The following is a 24,323-nucleotide window of genomic DNA, read 5'->3' as shown; positions in this document are numbered from 1 at the left end:
GCAGCAGAATATTAGGCCAATAAATGTCTTGCTGAAACCAGTGAGTTCTGTAGGGAGAATGTAGTAGGGAGGTTCAAGAGGAGAACTAGTGAAGGAAATAGTGAGGATAGGGAGCATATATGTTGAGAGGTAATCAGATTGAAAGAGCAGATTGTGGGTTAAAGGATTAGAAAGTAGAACAAAAACTTATTTTCAATATATCATGTTCTAGTTACTTCTGTATTTGCTACATGGAATGTATAATATTATGCACTGCTTTCCCCTCCTTTCCTCCACTTTTTTCTTTTTGTACCCTACCTTCTAACTAGTTTTCTGATTGTCCTTTACAGTGTAAGGGTAAAATATAGAAGTTTCTATACATCATAGTTGAAGAATTTTCAATGGAGGTCATCAGATATGCAGATATGAACTATGGTATACAAGCAGCTAAGTCATAAAAAAGATCTTGGTCCTAGTTAGTAGAAGACGAGAGGGGCCACAAAGGTGGAGAAGAGAGTAGAAATGGATCATGGTATATACAAGTTAGATAATGAGAGGAAATTAGAGGTACAATATAATAAGTGTCTACTCTAAAGAAGAGGCTATGGTTTGAAGAGGGCATATTTTTGGGGAAATATATTTTATAATATTTTATAAATTTGACTTCTCTGCTTTTTTCAATGTTTTTTAATTAATACTTACTAATAATTTGACCTCTACTCAAGCTAGATTTCTAATTTTTCTCCTATGTTGTATTATGTGTGGGTGGCATTTTCCCCATTTTGTGAAACTGCTGTCTGCAGAGCTGTTTTATTATTGGTCAATTTAAAATCTAAAGAATTTTTTCTATAGATTTGTCCTTTAATTGCCTTTGGTAGCTGTTGAGTTTTTACTAATAGGGCTAAATGTTCACAGTTTAATGAAGAATATTCAAGAAGAGAGAATTTTGTATCTTCATTTGATGCTGACATTGAGATTTCTTTTTCAAATTCTAAATTAAAAAGAGGTTTCGTAAAATTGGAATCATTGCTAAAATTTGAAAGAAAACATCGGTGGGTTGGGCAATTTTAAAAAATATATATTTATATAATATATTATATATAATATATTGCATTATGCTGCAAACACACGGAACAACTTGAACAACCATAGATATCATTGATAGATTTCCCTCAAACTTTCTGTAGTGCAGATCAAACGATTTTGTTTGTACACACTGATAGATATCTATGATAGATATCTACGATAGATAGTTCAGTGAAGCTATCTTTTTATGGGCAAATCTTTACAAAATCGTCCAAGTTGGCCTGCATAAATTAAAGAAAATAGATATTGTTATCGTTCACGCAGGAACGTGCATCGGTGGTAGTTGTCAGCTTGGTCAGGGTGATGACTGCCAAAAAGTGAATGATAACGATATGAACGATTTGAATGATATTGTTCAAATCGCTCATAAAAGTTGTACCGTGTGTATGCACCATTAGACATTTATATGAAAAATCCTTTCTATAAAGCCATATAAATAGGGTTGCAATTTTTTCAGTGCCCACACTATGGCCAAACATTTTTTTCAATGATGGAGTAGGCAATTTCCCTAGCCATCAGTCTCTGGGAAAAATTTGCTACAGGGTGTTCATGACCATTTTCCCTGACCTGACTCAACACTGCTTCCAATCCGCAGCCTGATGCATCAGTTTGCACATGAATCATTGTTGGAAGTCAGGGGTGGCTAATGCAGGACACTGGGACAATATCTCCTTGATTTGGCAGAAGGCCTGTTCACACTCATCTGTCCATACCATTTATCACATGAACTTCTTGAAAGTCAGATCTGTCAGTGATTTGGCAATGGTATAATAGTGGGGCACAAATTTGTGGTACTATCTTACAGTGCCGAGGAAAGCTTGCAATTGTTTTTGGCTGAGAGGGCGAGGCCAGGAAAAAATGGCTTCTACCTTAGCTAGCTCTGGTCATTCCTTGCCTTTGCCCACCCTGTGCCCAATGTACTGTACCTAACCCATTTCCAGTTGTCAGGTCTGATGGTCAGTCTGGCATCTGATATGCATCTAAGCACTTGAGCGACATGTACTAAATGGTCGTCCCATGTGTCACTGAATATAGCAATGTCATATAAAAATGCTTGCATGATTTCCTTACATCAATCTAACTGTCACAAGCCGCCGCATTGCCAATGCTGTGCGGGGTGAATTCCGGGCAAGCATTCGCTGAAGTCTCCACCTTCCTCCTATTTGGATCTGTGGTTAGCAGCATATTGTTTGCAGTTCCAGTCTTGGTTGCTGCTGAGCCACTGCTCACTGATTGATTCTCCTGTCTGTGCACAGCCCAGGTGCTCACTGGTCTGTCATTAGGGAGACTTGCTCTGGTTGGGTCCTGTTTCTGTTAAATCCCAGCCAGCCCTTCACTCCAAGCCGGTGACAGTGTTCACATGTTTCCGTTGGTTGTTTGGTCTCCTGTTTCACAGCTGAGTTCCCAGCACCTAGCCTGTTTCCCTGTTCCTGCCGTTTGTGTCATCTAGGTGGCACGGTCTGCATTTGCTCCAGCTGTCGTTTGTGTCATCTAGGCAGCATGGTCTGCATTTGCTCCAGCTGTTGTTTGTGTCATCCACGTGGCACAGCCCGCACTCAGCATTCCGAGTGTGCAACCCAGCGTCTTGTGTCAACCCAGCGACACAGACTGCACATCAGAGTACGCAACTTTGTGTATACCACTGGTGTCATCTCGGCGGCATTTAGCACACCACAACAGTGTCCCTTATACGCAACCCTGTGTACAACCGCTGGTGTCATCTGGGCAGCATTAAGCGCACCTCAGCATCCTGTGTACGCACCCTGTGTACAACCGCTGGTGTCATCGCGGTGGCACTAAGTGCACCTTAATATCCTCTGTACGCAACTCTGCATCATTCCACTGGTGTCATCCTGGCAACACTGTGTGCACCTCAGCGTCTTCCTGCCAAGTCATTCTGCCCTCAAGGCAGCATCCAGCCCAAAGGCTGCTACAGGCCCAAAGGCCACATCATAGCTTATTGGCCGTCAGGCTCCAATAGTCTCGGGGCTGCTACTAGCCCAAAGGCCGCACCACAACTTATTGGCCATCAGGCCTCAACCAGCTCATAGGCTGCGACCAGCCCAAAGGTCGCATCACCACTCATTGGCCCACAGGTCTCAACCAGCCCTGTGGCTGCTTCTAGCCCAAAAGCCGCACCACCACTATACGGCCGCATCTAGCCAAGATACTCCAGCCCTCAAGGCTGTGCAAGACTTTTTCCCCCACTGTTTGCTCTGATCCTTAACACTAACAGACCATACACTGCCCTCTGGAAGGTGACTGGGGCATTCTTCATATCAAAGGGAATTACTTTGATTTCAAATTGCTTAAATAGTGTAATGAATGCAGATCGCTCCTGTCCCTCTTTGGTAAGGGGAATTTGCCAGTATTCCTTGCTAAGGTCACTTAGTGAGCAGCTTCCAACTGGTCCTAGAGCTCATTTACACTAGGCATGGGGTGTACTTCAGTCACTGTCACCTTGTTCAACCACCTATAGTCCACACAAAAATGGATTGTACCATCCTTTTTGGGCACTAACACTACCTTAGCAGCCCAGGGGCCATTGGAGGGGTAAATGATGCCCATGGCTAGCATGTCATTTAGCTCTAATGTCATCATGCCAAGTAACTCTGGGGGTACCCGATACGCAGGATACAACGATGGCCTTGCATTTCCGGTATTGACATGGTGGGAGACTACATGAGTGTGACCTGGCTTCATGATAAATTGCAGTTGCTGAGTCTGTAGCACTTCTCTCATCTGGGTTAGCTGGCGTTTCTGCAATGTTTCCCCTAGATTGTAGCCTCCACCCTTACACCTATCTGAGCCTCTGCCCTCCAATCAGGAATATTGGGCCTGATTCAGACTCAGTCGCAAGCACTGAGCGCTCGCAACTGGGTCGATGGTGGCACAGAGCGCATACGCACGATGGAGCCGGCTAGGTCGTGTGCATGCACGAGACCTGGATAGAGACGGGCGATCCATCACTCCGGGTCTCGCACCAAAGGGGGCGTGCTGTCGATGTTGAGTGACAGCATGCCCCCTTTGGTGAGCGGGCCAGGGGGGTGGCTGATCAGACAGAGGCATTCCCATGTGAACACCTACCGTTTTGGGGCGGCCCCACTGACATCACAAGTGATGTCAGTGGGAGAGCTCTGTTTGAGCTGAAAGCTCTCTGGGGCTTGTGGCCACGAGACCCTACCACAAGGGTCTTGTCGCAAGCCCGATGGTAGCGATGGTCTTGACCATTGCAACCATCATTCTGGCTGCTCGCATTAGCTGTGGAGGCCGCTCCATACAAAAAAAAAAGACCCCCTGATTCAGAGCGAGCGCTCTGTCAGAGCATCCGGCTCTGAATTAGGGCCATTGTCCATTTTGGGGTTGTCTATAGGAGGACAGCATATGGCCAAGACCCCTACCTCATGCTTGACATAAGCTTTCAATCAATGTATGTGGTAATTCTTAGTGCAAATTAGGGATGTGCACAGACCCCTGTATTTTGGTTTTGGATCTGTATCTCTTTCATGTTTTGGATCTGAATCGGTTTGAGCAAAACCATCCTTGCATGTTTTGGTTTTGGTTTAGGAACTGTGGGCCTTATTCAGACCCGCTCGCGAGCGCTGAGTGCTCGCAAGCGGGTCAATGGTGTCCTAGTGCGCATGCACACAACGGAGGGAGCTCCGACATGCGCATGCGCGAGACCCGAATAGCGACGGCCAAGCCGTCGCTATGGGTCTCGCACCAAAGGGGGCGTGCTGTCGATGGTGAGTGACAGCATGCCCCCTTTGGTGGGCGTGCAAAAGGCGTGGCTGCCCAGACGGAGGCGTTCCCATGGGAACTAGTGATGTCAGTGGGAGTGCTTTTGGCTCTGATAGGGAGACCCTACTGCAGGGTCTTGTCGCAAGCCCGATGGTCGTGATGGTCTTGACCATCGCGACCATCTTTTCGGCCACTCGCATAAGCTGTGGGTGGTCACCCACAGCTATGCAAGCGGCCAGGAGGCCGCTCCAATATTAGGTAGGAGGGTACTGATTCAGAGCGAGCGCTCTTGTCAGAGCATCCGGCTCTGAATCAGGCCCTGTATTTTATGCCTGTTTTGTTCCTAAAGTATTATTAACCTCAATAACATTAATTTCCACTAGTTTCCAGTCAATTTTAACCACCACACAGCTCACAATATTGTTTTCATTCAGTTTAGGCCCATAATTTGCACCAAGCTAGCTGGCTGACTAAGCTAAGTGGCAGCAGTGAGCGGCACAAACACATGGCAGTTCAACTTCAAACTAGTCAGAGCAATCAGGAAGCATTTACTTTCTGCGCATAGACTGCTCACTAGACTGAGTGACAGTACAACTGTTTGTGGGTGGTAACAATGAAAACAGGGGAGTGGTGGTGGGAATGTAGGCATGCCTGAGCATCTTAATGCCATTGCAGAGGCATGCATAATTAAGATGCAGCATCATAGTACACGTCACTTGGTTGAAAATCATATTGAATCACTCGCAGTGCTTGCGGTAGGCTATGGTCAGCCACAAGTACTGCAATCGCATCCGATGGTACTCAATGTTACTGATGGTTGCATACACTTCCTGGAGATGATGTGCATTAGCGGGTATCTTAAGACAGGCTTATGAGCATCTGCATACACAGAGCGATCGCACGCCAAGACATAGTGGGTGTGCTAATGCCTTGCTGTGCGATCGCCTGCCTTCGCTGAATTTGCATAAGCTTTTGTGCGAGCAAATAAATCTAGCAAGCAGGATTTGAATCGAGCCCTGTGTTCATTCGGAAGAAAGACAAATACAGTATGATTTAAACCTAGGATCAAGCATGGTCGCCAAAATGTATTGATCCGATTGGAAGATCCTCAAACCCTTGGATCTTGATGTACAAGTCCAACATGCTTAGCGGAATCGCTTCGTTTTAGCTCTTCCTTCAGTTTCTCAAGCTGCTTTCCCAACAGTCTAATGAGGGGAATTACCTGACTCAAGCTGGCAGTGTCTGAACTCCATTCACAGGTGACTACTTCGAAGGGTTTCAGCACTCTGCACAACACAGAAAGTATTTTCCACTGATTTTGAGTAAGGTACAGTCCCCCTCCTCTTCCTATGTCATACTTTGTTGTGTAGCTTTGAATGGATTTTTGCTGTTCCTCCATCTGCTGAAGCATATAAAGGGTGGACTTTCACCTCATAACTACCTCTTTCTTAATCTGGTGGCAGGGCAAATTCAACATTTCTTGCAGATTCTGCAATCTTCTACATGCACCTGCTGAATGGTGAAAATGCCCAGAAATTTTTCGGGCCACAGAGAGCATCTTTTGCACTGCCCTGTCACTTTAAAAGAAAAATTTCACCACCAAGTTAATAGTGTGAGTAAAACATGGGATGTGTTGGAATACACCCAGCTATAATGCTTTCACAATATTGGTGGCATTGTCAGAAATCACAAATCCCAAGAAGAGTCCAAGTGGGGTAAGACATTTTACAATGATTTCCCTGAGTTTTTCTAAGAGGTTGTCAGCAGTATGCCTCTTAGTGAAACCAGTTATACACAGAATAGCCTGCCTCTGAATAAGCTGCTTTTTCTTAGATGCTGCTGCTGTTGGTGCCACTGAAAGCAAGACACCCACCCAGTGGGCTGTTACAGTCATGTAATCTTGCGTTTGCCCTACTCCACTTATCCACATTTCTGTGGTTAAGTGGATAGTGGTACAATGGCATTTTGGAGGAAACTAATTAAGTTTTTTTTAACGTCCCTGTACAGGCTGGCAATTGGTTTTCTAGTGAAGTGGAATCGAGATGAGATTTTGTAGTAGGGACAGAGGACCTCAATTAACTGTATAAAACCCACTGCACAAATGGCGGATATCAGACGCACATCTAATAATAAATAGAGATGATATGGAGTCAGTGATCCGCTGTGCAACTTGGTGACTGCTGTCATACTTGCTCCCCTTTGCAAAGGATTGTTTAACAGTCAATTGTTTTTTAGAAGTACTACAAGTAGTCTTCCTGGTCCCCTTCTCGGATGAAGATCCACTCCCAGCAGCAGCAGGCATAACGCTCAATGATTCTTCTGAGGAATCCAGGATAGGGGAGGACTGACTTAGCCTTATCAAATTGGATGCCGGACTACTTAAGATCATGAATGAGGATATTGTTGATGAAGTTGTTTGTGGTGAATATGCCAGGTGCTTGGATATAGTAAAGAGAAAGGAGCCAGCTGACGCTGGACTGCTTGTTGTTATTTTTTTATCCAAAGTCTCTGAATTATGCAAACATTTTTGATGGATGCACTGTAGATAATGTAACAGGGAGGAGATTCCTAGATGGTTAGGGTCCCTACCTCTACTTACTCTGGCAGGACAACGGGTACAGATAGCTTCACAATTGTCTGGATTTGGGTAGAAATGATTCCACACATAAGTGGATTTTTTTGTTTTATGCCCAGGTATGACAATGGGCTATTCCTTATCATTGGCAACAACTGTTTCCAACAGGGCCTGATTTACACAATCAACATCTTCATCTACAACATCCTCATCATCAGCATCCTCATCATTAACATCCTTAATAGCATCAGCTACACAAATATCCTCCTCATCCTGGTCCAATTCCATGGAAGCATCCTCAATTTCTATGTCAGCATGTTGACTTGTGCTGCTCATCCCCACATTTGCAGAAGACACAGAAGTTGTGGAAGGTGACTCCTCTTCAAGTATAGTTTTGAAAATGTCAGGCTCACACATGGCACCTGTTGACACACTTAGGACCGTATTCAATTAGAGGCGAAAAGTCTGAATCCATGAAAAAGTATCGCGGATGGCATAATTTCGCCAGGTGGAAAGTTTCCGCCGTATTCAATTCTAAAGACTTTTCGCATACGTGAAATGTCAATGCGATGTAATCGGCGGAAAAGTTTTAAGCAGGCGGAAAAAAGTGCAGAATTGTGGTTTTGGGTTGCAATACTTTCATTTTGGGGGGTATAATATCAAAGTTGGGGGACAAACTTAAAATCTAGTGAATTAGACTTCTGGGGGGTCCCCAAGTATGGGGCAGGTGTTTTCTTTTATTGCAGGTGCTTGCGGCAGGTGGATTTTTTTTTTTTACGATTTTAAACTTCACTTTAGCAACTTGAAAATATGCTAGCACCCATTTTCAAGTACCCCAAATTTGCAGGGAGTACTTGTTTTCACCAAAAAAAACCTTATTAATGCTATACTTCACCACTTATGTTAATGTACTAAATGGCAATAATTGTAACAACTTAAGTACCCCAAATACCTTTATTAGGGCTAATCAGGGGCATCTATAGTGATCCCCAATGCTAGTGCTTCTTTTAGGGGGTGTCAGGCTGAGTTCTCCATTTTTTACAGGACTTTTCGACCTGTTTCATTTTTGCCAGGTGCCGTTTTCATGTCATTTCTAAGTGATAGGGACCTCCGGTATCAGAGATGCCGTGATGTGGCCCGGAGGCTTAGCCATATTTTTGCAAATATATGCAACTGAGATCTCTGAAATTTCTACCATCATGTAGTTTCTCAAATCTTATTGCTGATTTCATTCTGAGTGCTGGGGATTACTTTTTTTGTTTCTTGTATAGACTAACCCCTCCCTTACATGTACCTGAGTGATATTACTGAAGTGATTGAGTAACTACCAACATGTATTGCTACCACTTACAGTGTCACAAGATTTTTTATGATGAAAACACTGCGCTACCACTTACAGTGTCAAAAGATTTTTTCTAAATAAGAAACGAATAACACACTGCGCTACCACACACAGTGTCACAAGATTTTTTATGAATAAGAAAAGAATAACACACTGCGCTACCACACACAGTGTCACATTTTTTTGTTATCAGAAAAAACTCTGTGCTACCATTAACAGTGTCACAAGATTTTTTATGAATAAGAATAACACACTGTGCTATGACTTATAGTGTGACAATAAGTGGATGATAAATTGCGGTCTGGCTGGCAGTGTCACCTAACAATAATAGCGTAGCTAGCACACACAAAAAATAAAAAAATATATATTTTTGTGGAATGCTAATTTTATTTAACTTTTATTTTTTTTACACTGGGGAAGAGCACTCTTGGGCAAGGCAGCAGCCCCTTATAGAAGAACACAGCATTCCTTTATGGACAACAAAGCACCCCTGTGGAGTGTGGACAGACCACATGCAGAGTCACAAATACATGAATAATAAACTGCAGTCTGGCCGGCAGTGTTACCAAATAATAATAGCATAGCTAGCACACTCTAAAATAAAAAAAAATATTTGTATTTTTAGTGGAATGATAACTATTCATTTTATTTAACTTTTTATTTTTTTACATTGGGGAAGAGCACCCTGGATTGACAGAGAACCTCTGGATTGACAGAGCACCCCTTTATGTACTGCAGCCCCCCTTTATGTACTGCAGCCCCCCTTTATGTACTGCAGCCTCAGGCCCTTTATGAACAACACATCAACAACCCTTTATGTACTGCAGCCCCTTGATTTACAGGACAACAATGACACAGCAGCACCCCCCCTTTATGTACTACAGCCCCAGCCCTTTTATGGACAATACAGCAGCAGCCCTTTATTTACTGCAGCCACACAGGCCTTTTGATTGACTGAACAATAGTGACACAGCAGCACCCCCCCTTTATGTACGGCAACCCCAAGCCCGACAACATTTCACACTTGAACAGACAGAGCAGCAAAGATCTCTGTACACTATCCAAAGCTGGAGTGAAAATGGCACCGATCACCGGGACCTTTATAGATCCAAAACCCGTGAGAATCCAACAGCGGGATGATGAAGTTTTGCCTTGTTTTGGATTCCGAATTAGGTGGGAGAACCCATGCCAGACTCGGATCCTTCTTGGATCCTTTATGTTCGGGTGAGTTCGGTTCTCAGAGAACCGAACCCACTCATCTCTAGTGCAAATACCTACTGCAACTAATGCCACAACATAAACTACCTCCCCCAGCCTCTGCAGTAGTGTAAATGGGCCAGCACAAGTGGCCCATGTAGTTTACATATCCTAGCCGTTACCATCACCATAACCTATTGTTCTTCAGTTAATTCATGGTGTCTTGATGTCAGTCATACTGCCATCACTGGCATGTTTGTACTACCTGAAAGTTGGCTCTGGTGAGAGTCATGAGCCTCTTAAGTCTGTCCTGTTGCTACATGCTGAAGTATTGGCATTTGGGCTCCTTGAATGCACCTTTTCAACTCTTCTGAATTAAGTCTAGGGGTTCTCATACCCTGCATCCATATAGCAACTCAAATGGGCAATAATCGCTGGAAGTCTGTGGCACCTCGCAAAAAGCAAACAGTAATTGCTGCAGAGCCTCCTCCCAATCTCCCCTCTCAGAGTGTACATATGATTTTAGTAACTTTTTGAAGGTGCCACTGAACCTCTTACATAATCTTTTATAATTTGTCTGGGGGTGGTATGGTGTGGTACGCATTGGTGTTACTCCAAATTTTCCACACATTGTTTGCATGAGCTCGCCCTAGAACTGTGTTTCCTGATCACTGGCAATATCCTGCTGGAATCCTACCTGGCTGAAATTGTCTATCAGGGTCTGAGTGATGTGTTCTGCATGGGTGGATGTTAGAGCCACTGCTTTGGGATACCAAGTTGCATAGTCAGTTTTGTTTAGAATAAATTGATTCCTTGATTTGCTGTTTTAAAAGGGGACCTACAATGTCCATAGCTACTCTCTTAAAGGTTCCCCGATGATGGACATAGACATTAATGGGACTTTGCTAGAAGCTCCACCAAGTCTCTGACATACTTCGCAGGAGTTACAATATATAAGCACATCTTGGGACAAACCTGGCCAGTAAAAGATGTACAATAGATGATCTCTAGATGCCCAGCTACTTGGATGTCATGAGCAAGTGCTATTATCTGGGACCTGTACTCTCAGGGCACCACTAACTGCTTGTGAGCCTTACCTACTGCTGGTGCCTAGGCTACCTGATATATCAACACATTTTCCCACACTACCTGAGCCTGTTGCTCTTTACTTATGGTTTGTTCAGCTTGACTATGTAAGCCTGCTAATCATGGGTCTGTCTGTTAAGAATGTCTAAATTCTACTCGGTCCACCTCCCTTAAGTCTCCTTGTGTCAAAGTAAAGTTTGAATCAAGCACATTTACCTGTAATAATTCATGGTCTGTGGTAGGTGACACAACCAAGACTTCGAGTTCAGGTCTGGAGATCTGTTTGGGACATAACTGACCTGCTCTAGTTTTACTGCAGGTTACAGCACTGGAAAAGTGTCTTGCTAATCCATGGCCTAAATCAATTTCCTAAACAACTTCTGTTGAGAGTCCATTAATAAGTCCCACTTCCACTTAGCCCCTACTATGTCACCAATCCAACCAAATTCCAGCCATAGAAACTGTATGTCCTTTAAGTCACCACCAATTGTAGAAATGTATATCCTTCACTTAGGGAGTAGACAAGATCTTGGGACTAAGGACCTGATTCAGAGTTGGGAATAGAGAGAGATATCTCTCTCAAATGACCATCTTGGTGAAACCATGCTGCACTGCAGGTTGGGCAGATTTAAAATGTGCAGAGAGATTTAGATTTGGGAGGGAGGTGTCCAAACTGACATCTAAATTGTAGAGTACTAATAAAGCTGTGCAGTATTTGTGGGCTACATGTAAAAGCAGCCAGTATTTACCCTACATGCAAAAAAAATGATGTATTTACACCCCTTGCAATGCAACATGGTTTGTCCAGGTTCACAGTTAAGTGCTGTCTCTCTCTCTCTATTCCCAACTCTGAATCAGGCATTAAGTCAGGACGAACCAAGGTGATGGATGTGCCTGAGTTCCTCAGCCACACTTTCTTCTTCCCACCCACACAGCCTGGAGAGATGTATGCATATTTAGCTGATCAACATTTCTCACACCTGCCATGGTCTCAAATTGATACACCAATATGAATAAGTCCTACATCTCTTCCATGGTGTATGTCCCTTCCCCTCAAAGTCATCGGGTGCATGTTATCTGCAACTGTATGTTAAATTCCTTATGGTAGCTATCTCTCTTTTTGCCAAGTGCCAAGAACTTCAGTCTATAGGTCTTTGGCATAACTGCGTATCCTTCCAATAATATGAACTGCACCTCCACATATTGCTGGCATGCTGTCAGATTCAGCATCTGAATTGCTTTGAGGGCCCATCTGGTTAGGTTGGGGCTCAACTAACATGACCACCATCATGTTTTAAAAAACTTGCAGATGTGTATCAATGTCTATGGTATTTTCAAGATTGGCACATTACAATATCTCAAACGGGGTCACCTGTTTACAGTCTCCATTGGTTCTGGAGGCTTCTCTGGCAACTGTACTGGTGCAAGCAGTACTGCCTCCATTATGCAGGCCCTTTTGTGGTCCTTAGGGTTGGGTCCCAGGACTTTAGACATAGCTGCAATCTGTTTAGCATGGGTCTTAAGGGATTGCCCTGAATTTTCACTACTCCCAGACGTATTCCCTGGCCCATTCACTGTATCTGACATCTCTTGCATATCCTCCTCAGATTGTCCTGTTGGATGCTCTTGCTCACATTACAGCTACATGGCTACCAACAAATCCTTTGTGTCACTTTTCGCGACCATAATTTCTCTGTTTATGCAAATTCCTTGTAAGTGTTCTATTTGTGTCTTTTTGTACTCTTGTTCTAGTCCAGTTATTTTCCTTGTGCCATTTCTCAGTGATATTGTTGGCCACGGGTGTCTGCGTAAATTAGCTTGCAGAACCTGGTCCGAATCTTGTATCTGTTCCCTCAGCACTAGTTGATTCCGCTGTAACTGCCACCAAATGTGAGGACCGCATCTCCTAGTGAGTTTGTTTAAATCACCTAGGCAGATTGTTGTTACCAAAACAGTGGGGATGATATGGGCACCAGACTCAAACTTCACAAACCTCTAAAATGTGAGATTCAAGGAAGATTATATGTGAGGTGGACCATTTGGTGTGATTCTGGTAAGGTATGGACGATGTATAAATTATATTTTTGTTATTTGGGATAGGGATCTTGAAACTTTCTTAGTTCATTGATTATTTAAACAAAATGATATGAACTTATCCATTTAATCACTTCACCCTTTCTGCAAGCACATAATAAATAAATCACAACCAAGCTTCAACAGCATCCATCTCGGGATCTGGTCCTATGTTGGGTACACTACCTGTACACTTAATGAAGGATTTAAAAAACACTGACTAAATATATTGAAAGCCATATGAACACATATAGTATCACATCAGTTCTAGCTGAAACATAATGGCAATCCAAAAATATTATCAATTAAAGGAGTCAAAAGAAAATACAACAATACAGGAGTAGAAGACAGCTAAAAGAAGTTTTGACTAGCAGAGTATGGATTAATATGAAATAAATGTTAAAGCAAAAACATCACTGTTGCAGGAATTTATTTAATTAGGCTGACATAGACAGTCAAGAATGATTCCCAATAGTAGGGTTTACTCTAATATCTCCTGCTTTTCTGATCTCAGCAACGAAGGTGACAATCACACTCTAAATTCAAGTTGTTGAACTTTATGTAATGTACAATATAAATATTTTTATTTTATTCTGTGCCATAAGAGATATTTCTTCTACCAATTTACTGTTGTAAATACACATTTACAGAATCCAGGTATAGGGAGCCAATCTGAGAAAATAGGCCCCACACTAACACACAAGAATAGATTTAGAAAATTAGTTTTAATTGTGAATAATGCTTTCAGCATTAGTTTTTTAAATACTTTATAATAAAGCAGGTATAAGGGTAAATTTTCTAAGCATTGCTTTTGTTTTATCCTGAAATTATCTTTCAGATTTGCACATCAGCAATATTCTAAAGGCAAATCTGATGGAAAGTCACACTTTAGATAGCAATAGACCATCTATAGACTATTAATTAGTACTCTTAGACAATAGTAACCCCAGAATTACTTAACATCAGTTTTATAAAAGCAATAAAACCCATAGAAGGTATGTAAAACAAAAACTGATTACCAATCAGAGGCGAGTGTGTATCTAAAAACATATTCTATTGGTCCAAGCTTCATCATGATGCCTATAAAAATGGACAGAACTACTGTACCTGCAGCAATGCAGCTGTAAGAATTATGGCAGCAGGAAGTTTGACAGTGCTTCACCACTTACCTGAGATATGTAGCACTCTGTCATCTGACTGAAGAGCTCAAAGGGCATACTCAATTGAGCACAAGGTTTAGAGAGGAAAAACCTTGTGCCCCTCGCACCCAATTTTGGATTACCATGGGTATGCACTCTCCCGATACCCACGGTATCCAAATAAAAAAAAGTGGTCGCGGGGTTTTCAGCTCAGAATACCCCATGCCTTATAAACAAAAAAAAATAAAAATTACACTTAACTGCCCTGGGGTCTCTGGAGGTCTCCGCAGCTCCCAGTGGCCTCCCTTCCATCTTCTCACTGGGGTGGGAGCTGCTTGGAGTCCTGGGGGCTGCTGGGAGGCTCCAGGGCCTGCAGGGAGGCAAGAGGACTGCTGGGAGATGTAGTTCTCCCAGCACCATTACGGGGGGGCATGCATACACTTGGGGGGACACACCGGGGGTCGCACACACACAGTCACAAACTCATACACACTTACAAACACTAACAAACACTGACACACACTGACATACTCACCCTGCTGCAGACCCAACGCTGGATGCAGAAGACAGCGTTGCAGAAGGTAAGTAATTAAGGACTAATTAAGCTAACTGGAAACATCCAATTGCTTAATTAGTCCTCAGGGGGGGGTGCAAATGGTGTCCCAGAGCAAGTCCCACTGATTTTTCCTAAAATTATTGATTTTAGGAAAAATCAGACTTGCTCTGGAGGTGCGAGAAAAAAAAGCTCCTGGTGCTAAAAATGGAAAAAAAACACGAACCTAATTGAACAGCAAAAATCCCGCACCTGCAGGAAAAACCTTGCAGGTGCGGGATTTTTGCTACTCTCGCCCCCAATTGAATATGCCCCCAAGAGACAGAAACATAAGATGATCAGCAGCTTCCTGAAGGACCGCAGAGCCTATGCAGTCCTAAGTTTTTCCATGGGTAGTTAAACCTCAATGCAGTGTGTGATGGTGAGGTCATAAAGATGTTTCGATTCAACCGTACCAATTTAATTAAACTGTATGACCTTAGCTTGAGTCTGACACTGCACTATCATGTGCCATATCAGGTCTGCACAATCTGCTAGCTGTTCTGCATTTTATTGCCGGTAGTTTAATTCAATCAGTGCCCTCTGGAGTGGAGAGCATATCACAGTTGACATTCTCCCATTATCTCACTGAAGTCATATCAGCCCTGAAGACCCTCTCCTACACTTGTATCTGCTTCTCCAGCTAGGAGTCACAGTGACATGAGTTAAGGGTAGCTTTCTGTAGTCTCGCAGGCATGCTTAATGTCCAAGGAGCTATAGACTGCACATACAGGGCCTGATTCAGAGCCGGACGCAATCAGCCGTTTGCTCGTACGCATTCGATTGTTTCAAACCACGCATGCATCCTGTTCTCATTGCGCATGTGCAGCCAGATCATTGCGGTCACATTTATACACAGCGAACAGGAAGTGACCTATGTAATTTGATTGACAGAATGTTCCATTTATGGGTGGTAACGGGGGTGGAGATGAGAAAACACAGGCGTGGCAAGCCGTTTTTTGGGCGTACATGTATTATCTTGTGCTAACGTCCAATTTGGACGGTATTTTGGATACATCACTGTGTGATCCAGTTTCCATTATGACTGCTCGTTCAGCTTGTGGTAGGGTATTGGATCTCGCAAAGACGATGGTCTCTTCGTAACTCCCTTAGCGAATCGATGTTTTGAAATTCTCCTTTACAAGACACAAGACCAATCACATAATAATTGTATCACTTGCGAGAAGGTGATTTTCAATGGTCATGATTTATTAGCTAAATTTGGAACGCATGTGTTAATATTTGTTTGTGTTTTGTAATCACAGCAATCACAAAATAAATGTTTGAATAAAGTTTAAAATGCTTGATTTTTTTGCTATATTCCGTACGCATGTTGCTGTCAGATTTATTTTGTTTTTAAAAAGTCCAACACATTTTTTTTTATGTATAATTTTTTTTTTACATTTTGGTTACAATACAGAAAGACAATCAGCTACTAATTGCTTTGCTTGTGTTATTGTTTACCTACCTGTTACCTTATGTATTTTGGATTTAAACATTTTTAAAGTATATGACCTTTGTTATGTATTTAAGTATGTTTGTCCCTTTTAGCCATTTGCTAATGAATTTGACACACTTTTTTTTTTTAGGGTTTTTTTTTTTTCCAAAAATTAAACGTTCACATTTTGTTAGAAATGTTGCTTTTTTTTCAGCCAAATGTTTTTGTTTTTTTACATCCCAAAAACAAAGTAATGTTAAAAAAAATCAATTCACAAGAATGGAGAGGGAGGTTTGGTGTAGCAAAAATATGGGGCAAACACAGAGATGGAATTTGGGGAAATTAGCCAGTGCTGTCAACGCCTTCTCCCCCGCTTGGCTTGATGTTGGAGGGAGCATGACTTTGTCTGTCTGGTTGTACGGCGTGCCTGGGCAGAAGTAGCTGGTGTTTCCTCTGGGCTAGGCATAGGGCTAGGCATATTTGGAGGGATGGCCGATGTTGCGCCAGAGGTGGAGGGCACTGATGTTCCAGCAGGAAGGGAGGGTGGCTCCAACATGCGCATGCGGACGAGCTGCTCCAGGGCATTAGCTATTCTGACATTGGCCAGAGCGTTTGTCTCCAGGGCGTCCGCCACCTGTAGCAGATTGGCGTCCATCCTCTGTGAGAAGATCTGTGAGAAGGGCTACTGCCTGCGAGGGGGAAGGCCCTGGACTGTCCGCCACAGGGTCCCCAGCCGGAAATACTGCTTCCTCCCCTGCGAAGCCAGCAGATCTACTGTGGCCAAACCTCAGTTCTGGAGCAGACTCGTCCTCTTCTGTGCCTGAGTGAAAAAGAGAGATCATAAAAATATTAGTACATTTGTATTTGTATTTAAACAAGTTTTTCAATCATTTATAACTAAATTACCTGCAGCAACATGTGGAGCCGCAAAGTCTGGCATGTCTGTGTCCATGTTGGACACGACAAACACCTCCTCTTCCTGTACACACCCCTGTGTCCAGCTCCTCCAAATCTGTTAACTCCAATGACACAGGGTTGGCCCACCACCTGTCCCCCCTGCATGCCTAGCCCTATCAGCCATTTTTTGTTTTAGCCGATATTTGAAGTCGCTCCATCTGTTGTTTAAAAATGTATGGTTAGTTTTTTTACTAAGTTTTTTGAAATTTGGAAATAGGTTACAGCATTTCTGTACAAGCATTTGACCTCTTTGGTTGAACGGACAAAATCACCAACCCCATTGACAGCACTGGCTATTTCCTCCCACAGTTTCAATCTCTGGGTTGCACCCATGTTTCAGGGTGCCTGTGCCAGGTTATCAAAGCACTTTTGCACCAAAGCCTCCATCTCCTTTCTTGTGAATTGCGGCTGCCTTTTTCGTTTGGCCCTGGCCTGGGTACTAGGCCCTGCAGCCTCCTCATTGTCAGTCTCAACACCTTACAAAAAAAAACAAAATATATTATTATTATTTTTTTATTTGTGTGGTAACTTTAATTTTGGAGCTACTTACTGTGAGGTCCTGGATTTTGGCTTTGCTGCTGTTCAGTGGACATGATTAAACCCTTGAATTCAGCAGACCCATTGTGGACTCTCGTGACGTTTTTATAGATGCGTGTGCATTATACAGGCGCATCTATTGTGCGTCACTGATTTGAGCGGGAAAGTTTGGTCTATTTAAGACTTTTTTGTGGCCTTGTTTCGGGGTGGGTTGATTGAAGTGGCTGATTGTTGCGGAGTAGTGGTTGTTTAAGGAGTTGGTTATAGTTGGTGCAAGTTTTCGATTTTTTTTTTTTTTTCGCATTTTTGTGTTTTTTTTCTAAGACTTTTTTTTTTGTGTTGAGGTAAGTTTTGTGGGACTCTTTTTGGGTCGATTTAAACTTGCAATTTTTTTTACATTTTTTAATGTTAATACGTGTTTCCTTTTTTTTATTATTATTTTTTTTTCTTCTTTCGTGTTGTGGATTGCATTTATTTTTTTGTGATCATCTTTGTGCGGTAAGTGTTTCTTGACATACATTACACCCTGTTATTTTTATTAAGGGGTCACACTATGCAGATAGGTGTTTTTTTTTTTTCTTTTGGCCAAATGATTTTTTTGCCATCAAAAATGCGAAATGTATAGCGTATATTTTGCTCATCTCCTGTCTGTGGCGTTAGCGTACCATTTTGTATTATTTTGTTACCTATATTACGTATATTTTACTCATCTCCTGTCTGTGGCATTAGCATACCATTTAGCGTTATTTTGTAACCTAGATTGCGTATATTTTGCTCATCTCCTCTCTGTGGCGTTAGCATACCATTTAGCGTTATTTTGCAACCTATATTGCTAAGATTTTGCTCATCTCCTGTCTGTGGCGTTAGCGTACCATTTAGCGTTATTTTGTAACCTATATTGTGTATATTTTGCTCATCTCCTGTCTGTGGCGTTAGCGTACCATTTAGCGTTATTTTGTAACCTATATTGCGTATATTTTTCTCATCTCCTGTCTGTGGCGTTAGCGTTCATTTTAATTTTCTTTGAAAATCCTAGAATTACAACATCATCTGTGTAGTGCATGCATTCTTTATATTTTTGCCTTAGCCTGTCTTTATTTTGTGTTAATTTTTACATTATTTTTATGGTAAATCTAATTCATAGGTTTACTTCAAGATGTCACTGCCTAACCCTGTAAGATTCTTCTTAATGTGTAAAAAGATAAGTATATTTTCTCATTGTTAAATGTTGTAAAAATAACTACATTGTCTAACATTTCAGATCGAAGTTGGGCGAATTATAGTGGTGATGGTCCACGACCCCGACCAACCTGAACATCCTCCTAGGCGTAGGCATCGTAGGCATGCAAGGCCCCAGATATTTAGAACATGTGTCACCCTTTTTGGAATGCATGATGATGTGGTTTTACGGCATTATCGCCTACCACCCCAAATCATCCTAGACACTCTTTCATTAATAGAGAGTGATCTTGAAAGGCAAATTAACAATCCAACAGCAATACCACCACTTACGCAGTTAATGTCGGTGTTACATTTTTGTATCTCAGGATCCTTCCAGACCACAGTTGGGATCGTAGCTGGCATTTCCCAATCCTCTTTTTCAAGGATCCTGAGGGCGGTAATTAATGCACTCTTTAAGCACCTCCATCATTTTATTACTATGCCATTGGATATGGGGTCCCTTAATGTGGTGAAGCAGAAATTTTTCGAAATTGCAGGCTTCCCACACATCATAGGGGTTGTAGACGGCACTCACATACCACTTCAGCATCCAGCAGCGCTGGAGGCAATATTTAGGACCTGCAAACATTTCCATTCAATGAATGTAATGGTGGTATATGATGCCTCCCTCCAGATCCTGTCCCTGAATGCCAAATTTCCAGGAAGTGCACATGATTCATTTGTCATCCGGCAATCAGGGCTTTGGCACAAATTACACAACCTACAAGCTGGTGATGCGTGGCTTCTGGGTAAGTGGTACCCCTAATTTTTTAATCTAACACTGTTGACTTAGAAATGGTACTGAATGTTTTTTTATTTTCACAGGAGACAGTGGTGAAAATAAAAATAAGGAGTGAGCACGCCCTGGCTGCTCACTCCTTATTTGGTTCCTACACCAGGGCCACAAAGTCAATATAATTCCGCACTTACTGCCACCAGGCAGGTGGTGGAGCATTGTATTGGTCTTTTAAAAGGCCGATTTCGATGCCTCCACTGCTCTGGTTTCAACCTCATGTATTTGCTGGCTATGGTTTCCAAAATTGTGGTCCTGTGTGGGATATTTCACAACAGCGCCTTAAGGAGTGGTGTTCCAATGCAGCCAAAGGATGCCATGCCTGAGGATGGACCCCCGAGGTTGGTCAGAGGAGAGTGTCAGGGGGGGCCATACGTGATGAGGTAGTTACACGCTTTTTCAGGTATTTGATTTTCCTTTTTTTTTCATTTGTTGACATTGGGAATAATGAAAATTATGTGTGTTTACTATCCTGTGTTTTGAATTTTAACCTTTTTTTATTTTTTGCAAAATCCAAACAACAACCTGCTTACTTCCTGAAATTGATCGCCTGTGACAATAATGACTCACAAATGACCTTTACACCTGGACAAATGTGTTTCTTACCTGATTTGGGACAACATGTTGGCATGCACCATCTTCAACCAGTTCTTGATATTTTTTTTCTACTATTTGTGTGTATTTTTTTTATATTGTGAGATGATGTGTAATAAACAAATTTTATGTTTATTTGTTTTTTTTAACATGATAAACCAGCAAATGGACAGTACCTTTTAAATTAATTTCCAAGTGTATTTTTTTTTTTAAACAAAATAACAATTAACAACATGTTTGCATAGTTTGCCCAAACTTTTTTCCTCATTATTTTCCTATTTTGGGAGTTTCATTGATAATTTTTAATACATTAAATAACTACATAAGGGTATTTTAGTGAAACATTATGGAGTTAATGTCAATTGTCCCAATTAGTTGAATGACAAAATATGTATCAAAATTCTTGGAAACCACTCTTTGTTTTTTCAATTTAAATTTTTAAAGAATAATTAATCAAAAAAGTTTGCATTTTCATATGCAAATTCAAAAAACCCAAATGTGAGCTAATGTTTGAGTCAATAAATGAGATTTGTTTAAATAAACACCATTTATTAACAAAATCAAAATAAAAAACATTAATTGCACAAAAATACTGACACCAGCAGCTGGACCAAATGGCCCCTCATCTCCCTATTATGGGCCAAAATCTCCTGATCCCACCTCCTTGGGTCTGTTGAAAGACAAATATGTGTTTTAAATAAATGTGAATTTTTTAAATAAAACATAAAAGGAAAACAGTATGATTTACAAATAAAACTAGTTAACATACCATGCTAATTTTTGTACAAAAATATAGTGGTAACATGAATTTGCCTAAATTACCAATTGGCACAAAAAACAATTTAACAAAACATGAACATGAGAATAGTGGGTTGAACAATCACTTTGGCATCTTAAATAATCCTTACACAATTTGTATATTGATTTTAGACAACAAATTTTAAAAAGCACAATGAAACTTGTATTTGGCTCTGGCATATGTGGTTATTGTAAAGTTTATTTTGTTATGAAACATGAATAAATTTGGCCAAAATTTAGGTAAACAAACTCAAAAAATCTTAAAAAAAAAAAAATCCCCCTCAAAAATTTTTTTTTTAAACATTAAATGTGGAACGAAATTTTACATAAATTAGCACCCAAAAGAAAAAAAAAGATGCTTTAATCAAAAAAAAATTGGATTGCCCTTAGATTGTAAGCAGGGATACGACAGTGTATGCATATAGGGCACATTTTAACAAAATAATTGCAAACATGAAACACAAAATACCTGCAGCTTCAGGGCCAGGTTGGCCCAGATCCTCTTCCTCTGAAGAAGTGGGCCAGTGGATGGCCGAACAAGGTGGGGAAATGTCCGGTGAGGATAAAGGGGAGGGAGTGGAATCAGGAGTGGGTGCATCAGGGGAGGGTGTGGGAATGGGGATGGGTAGGACAGGGAAGGGAGGGGTTATTTGGATTTGGGGAGCAGGAGAGGGAGGGGAAATAGGGATGTCTAGGTCAGGGGAGGGTGGAGAAATTTGGGAGGAGTGGGCAGGGGAGGAGATGGTGGGAGTTGGGGAGAGGAGTCGGGCAGGCCTCCGACTCCGTCTATGGATCCGCTCCTGACCTAAATGATGTATAGTTTGTAATATTAGCAAATATGTATACCAAAAAACATTTAAAATGTAAAACATTAACCCAAAAGAAAAAAAAAAATTAAAAATCAACAACATTAACAAGGTCTCATTTAGCCCGAATTAAACGCATACTGCACACATGCACACGCATTAATGCAAATTTACATTAGCAAAGACAAAAAGTAACAACAGATTGTCATAGATATATAAACATTCAAATATCCACTTACGCCGACGGATCCTCATCCGAAGATGCGCAAGCAGGTGTGGGGACCGGCGGCGTAAATCCGACCACCGGCGCTCTAATTGGCTGATGGTCCGCCGAAAGCCCAATGCGCGCAGCCTGCACCGCACCTCCGCGTACACCCGTCGCTTGCGTAGGTTGGTGATGGGGGCGGCATGTCCATTATACACTGATTCAGCACTTCAGTGAGCACCAGCAGCTCACGCCGTGTAAAAGCACTGGCTCTCATGATGGCAATTGTTTTTTTTTTTTACACAAATCAATTTTATTACAGGGACCCCTAAATTTTGATTGGCTAATGTACTTTCATAAATAACATGAAGAATTCTATTGGTTAATGTGTGAGTCATGTGAACAACCCCTAAAAATATATTGTGACTTAGGATTGGCTTGCTGCATTTGGATGCGTTAGCAACAAGCTGGAAATAAAACAATTTCTAAATTATAAACCAAAATAAAACCTATTAAAAAACCAAACAAACAGCCTTTGGATTGAAAAAAAACAAGTTTGCCATTAAAAGCGGACGGATTCTACGGACCAAAATGTACACAAAACAAACAATAAAGTTTATTGACATTCAAAAAAGAAACAAGATTGAAAGCATTCGACCAACAATTAAGTAAATTAAGGTAATGATTGGCACCAATCGATTCACGGATGTTTGATGAATGAGAAACAAGGCAATCGACAAATGACAGGCCTACTTCCGGTCGTACTTGTGCGAGCGAACACTTCATAAAAAAAAAATGAGTAGTGCGCTCGCTATTTCGGGCGCTCGTTAGCTAGAGGAGGGGTTGTGGAAATATGGGGCAGAAGACTCGCTACGAGCGACCACACATGCGAGCGCTTGGTTTGACATTTGGACGGTCGTACCTACTTCGGGTGAACGGCTGATTGCGTCCAGCCCACAGTACATTATGCTGCGACTACCTAGAAATAGGGCAGAAATGTTAAATAAATAGGCACCATGCCTATTCTATGAATGTGCATGTGATGTCTGATGCAAAACAAACAATAATGAGTATTGTATCTGCCATACTGGCTTGTGACATGATGTTTTTATCTTCAGCCAGTCATCCCTCTATGATAACTTTGAGGTGGATCAAATGTCTGCTGTCATTCTCAACCCACATAGAAATATATGTTTAATTTTTTTTGTTTTAACCAAATGCACTTTTTATATATACAGGTGATTTTGGCTATGGCTTTTGCTACTGGCTTCTGACTCCATTGTCGCTTCTGCGGACTCCTACTGAGCATAACTACAGTATATAGTGAAAGAATGCACTTTTGGGCTATTGAAATGTAGGTTCAGTTATCTTGACAAATCTGGTGGTGTATTGTTATATAGTCTGGATAAAGTGTCTGATATTGTGGTTTGCTGCTCTCTATTGCACAATCAGGCATTACATTAACAAGGGGGTCTTGTTACCAACTAGCGACTCTCAGAGCACGGAAAGTGGAAGGAAGAACAAACAGACTCTAATTAACAACTTTTTCACCTGTAAGTATACTTCACACCATCAGAGATTTGGAAAACATATTTTGTATATAAAATCCACAAATAATTAATTGTACGCATGTGACTACAAATTACATTTAACTAAGGTGTCATATGTAAAGTATGCATATATAATTTGTCAAAACGCATTCCAACATTCTGTGATAGTATATGTGTTACAAATTTCACCTCCATTTATATGCAACAGGTGTTGTTCTGTAGCAAAATCTATTTCACCTCGCAGTTCAAGTGTCAGGACCATAATGTAGTGTTACTGAATTACATCTGTAAACAACCTTCCAATATTTGGGGTATGTGCTAAATAACATTCTTGTAATCGCTTATCCACGTAAACCATTTCTATATGTTTTTAAAACTTTGTAAAAGTCCAATGCTGTATGCAACAGTGTGCAATGTACAATTATGAAAATATAAGGTGCAAACATCATACAAACATTAGAAAAATAGCAAGATCATAATTTGAAATATGCAATGATGAAAAGTAACAATGTCTGTGGCAATAATAAATGTTTGTCTTATTTTCTCCTTTTTGAAAGTTGACTAGAAAGGGGTCTTTCAGAGCTTCTCCACACATATCCATCTATAGTGCAGAG

This window comes from Taudactylus pleione, unplaced genomic scaffold, assembly GCF_031769625.1.
Source record: "Taudactylus pleione unplaced genomic scaffold, aTauple2 ptg000015l, whole genome shotgun sequence".
In the NCBI taxonomy this organism is placed as follows: Eukaryota; Metazoa; Chordata; class Amphibia; order Anura; family Myobatrachidae; genus Taudactylus; species Taudactylus pleione.
The sequence above is the reverse complement of the archived record's forward strand: the minus strand, read 5'-3'. Positions refer to the sequence as shown.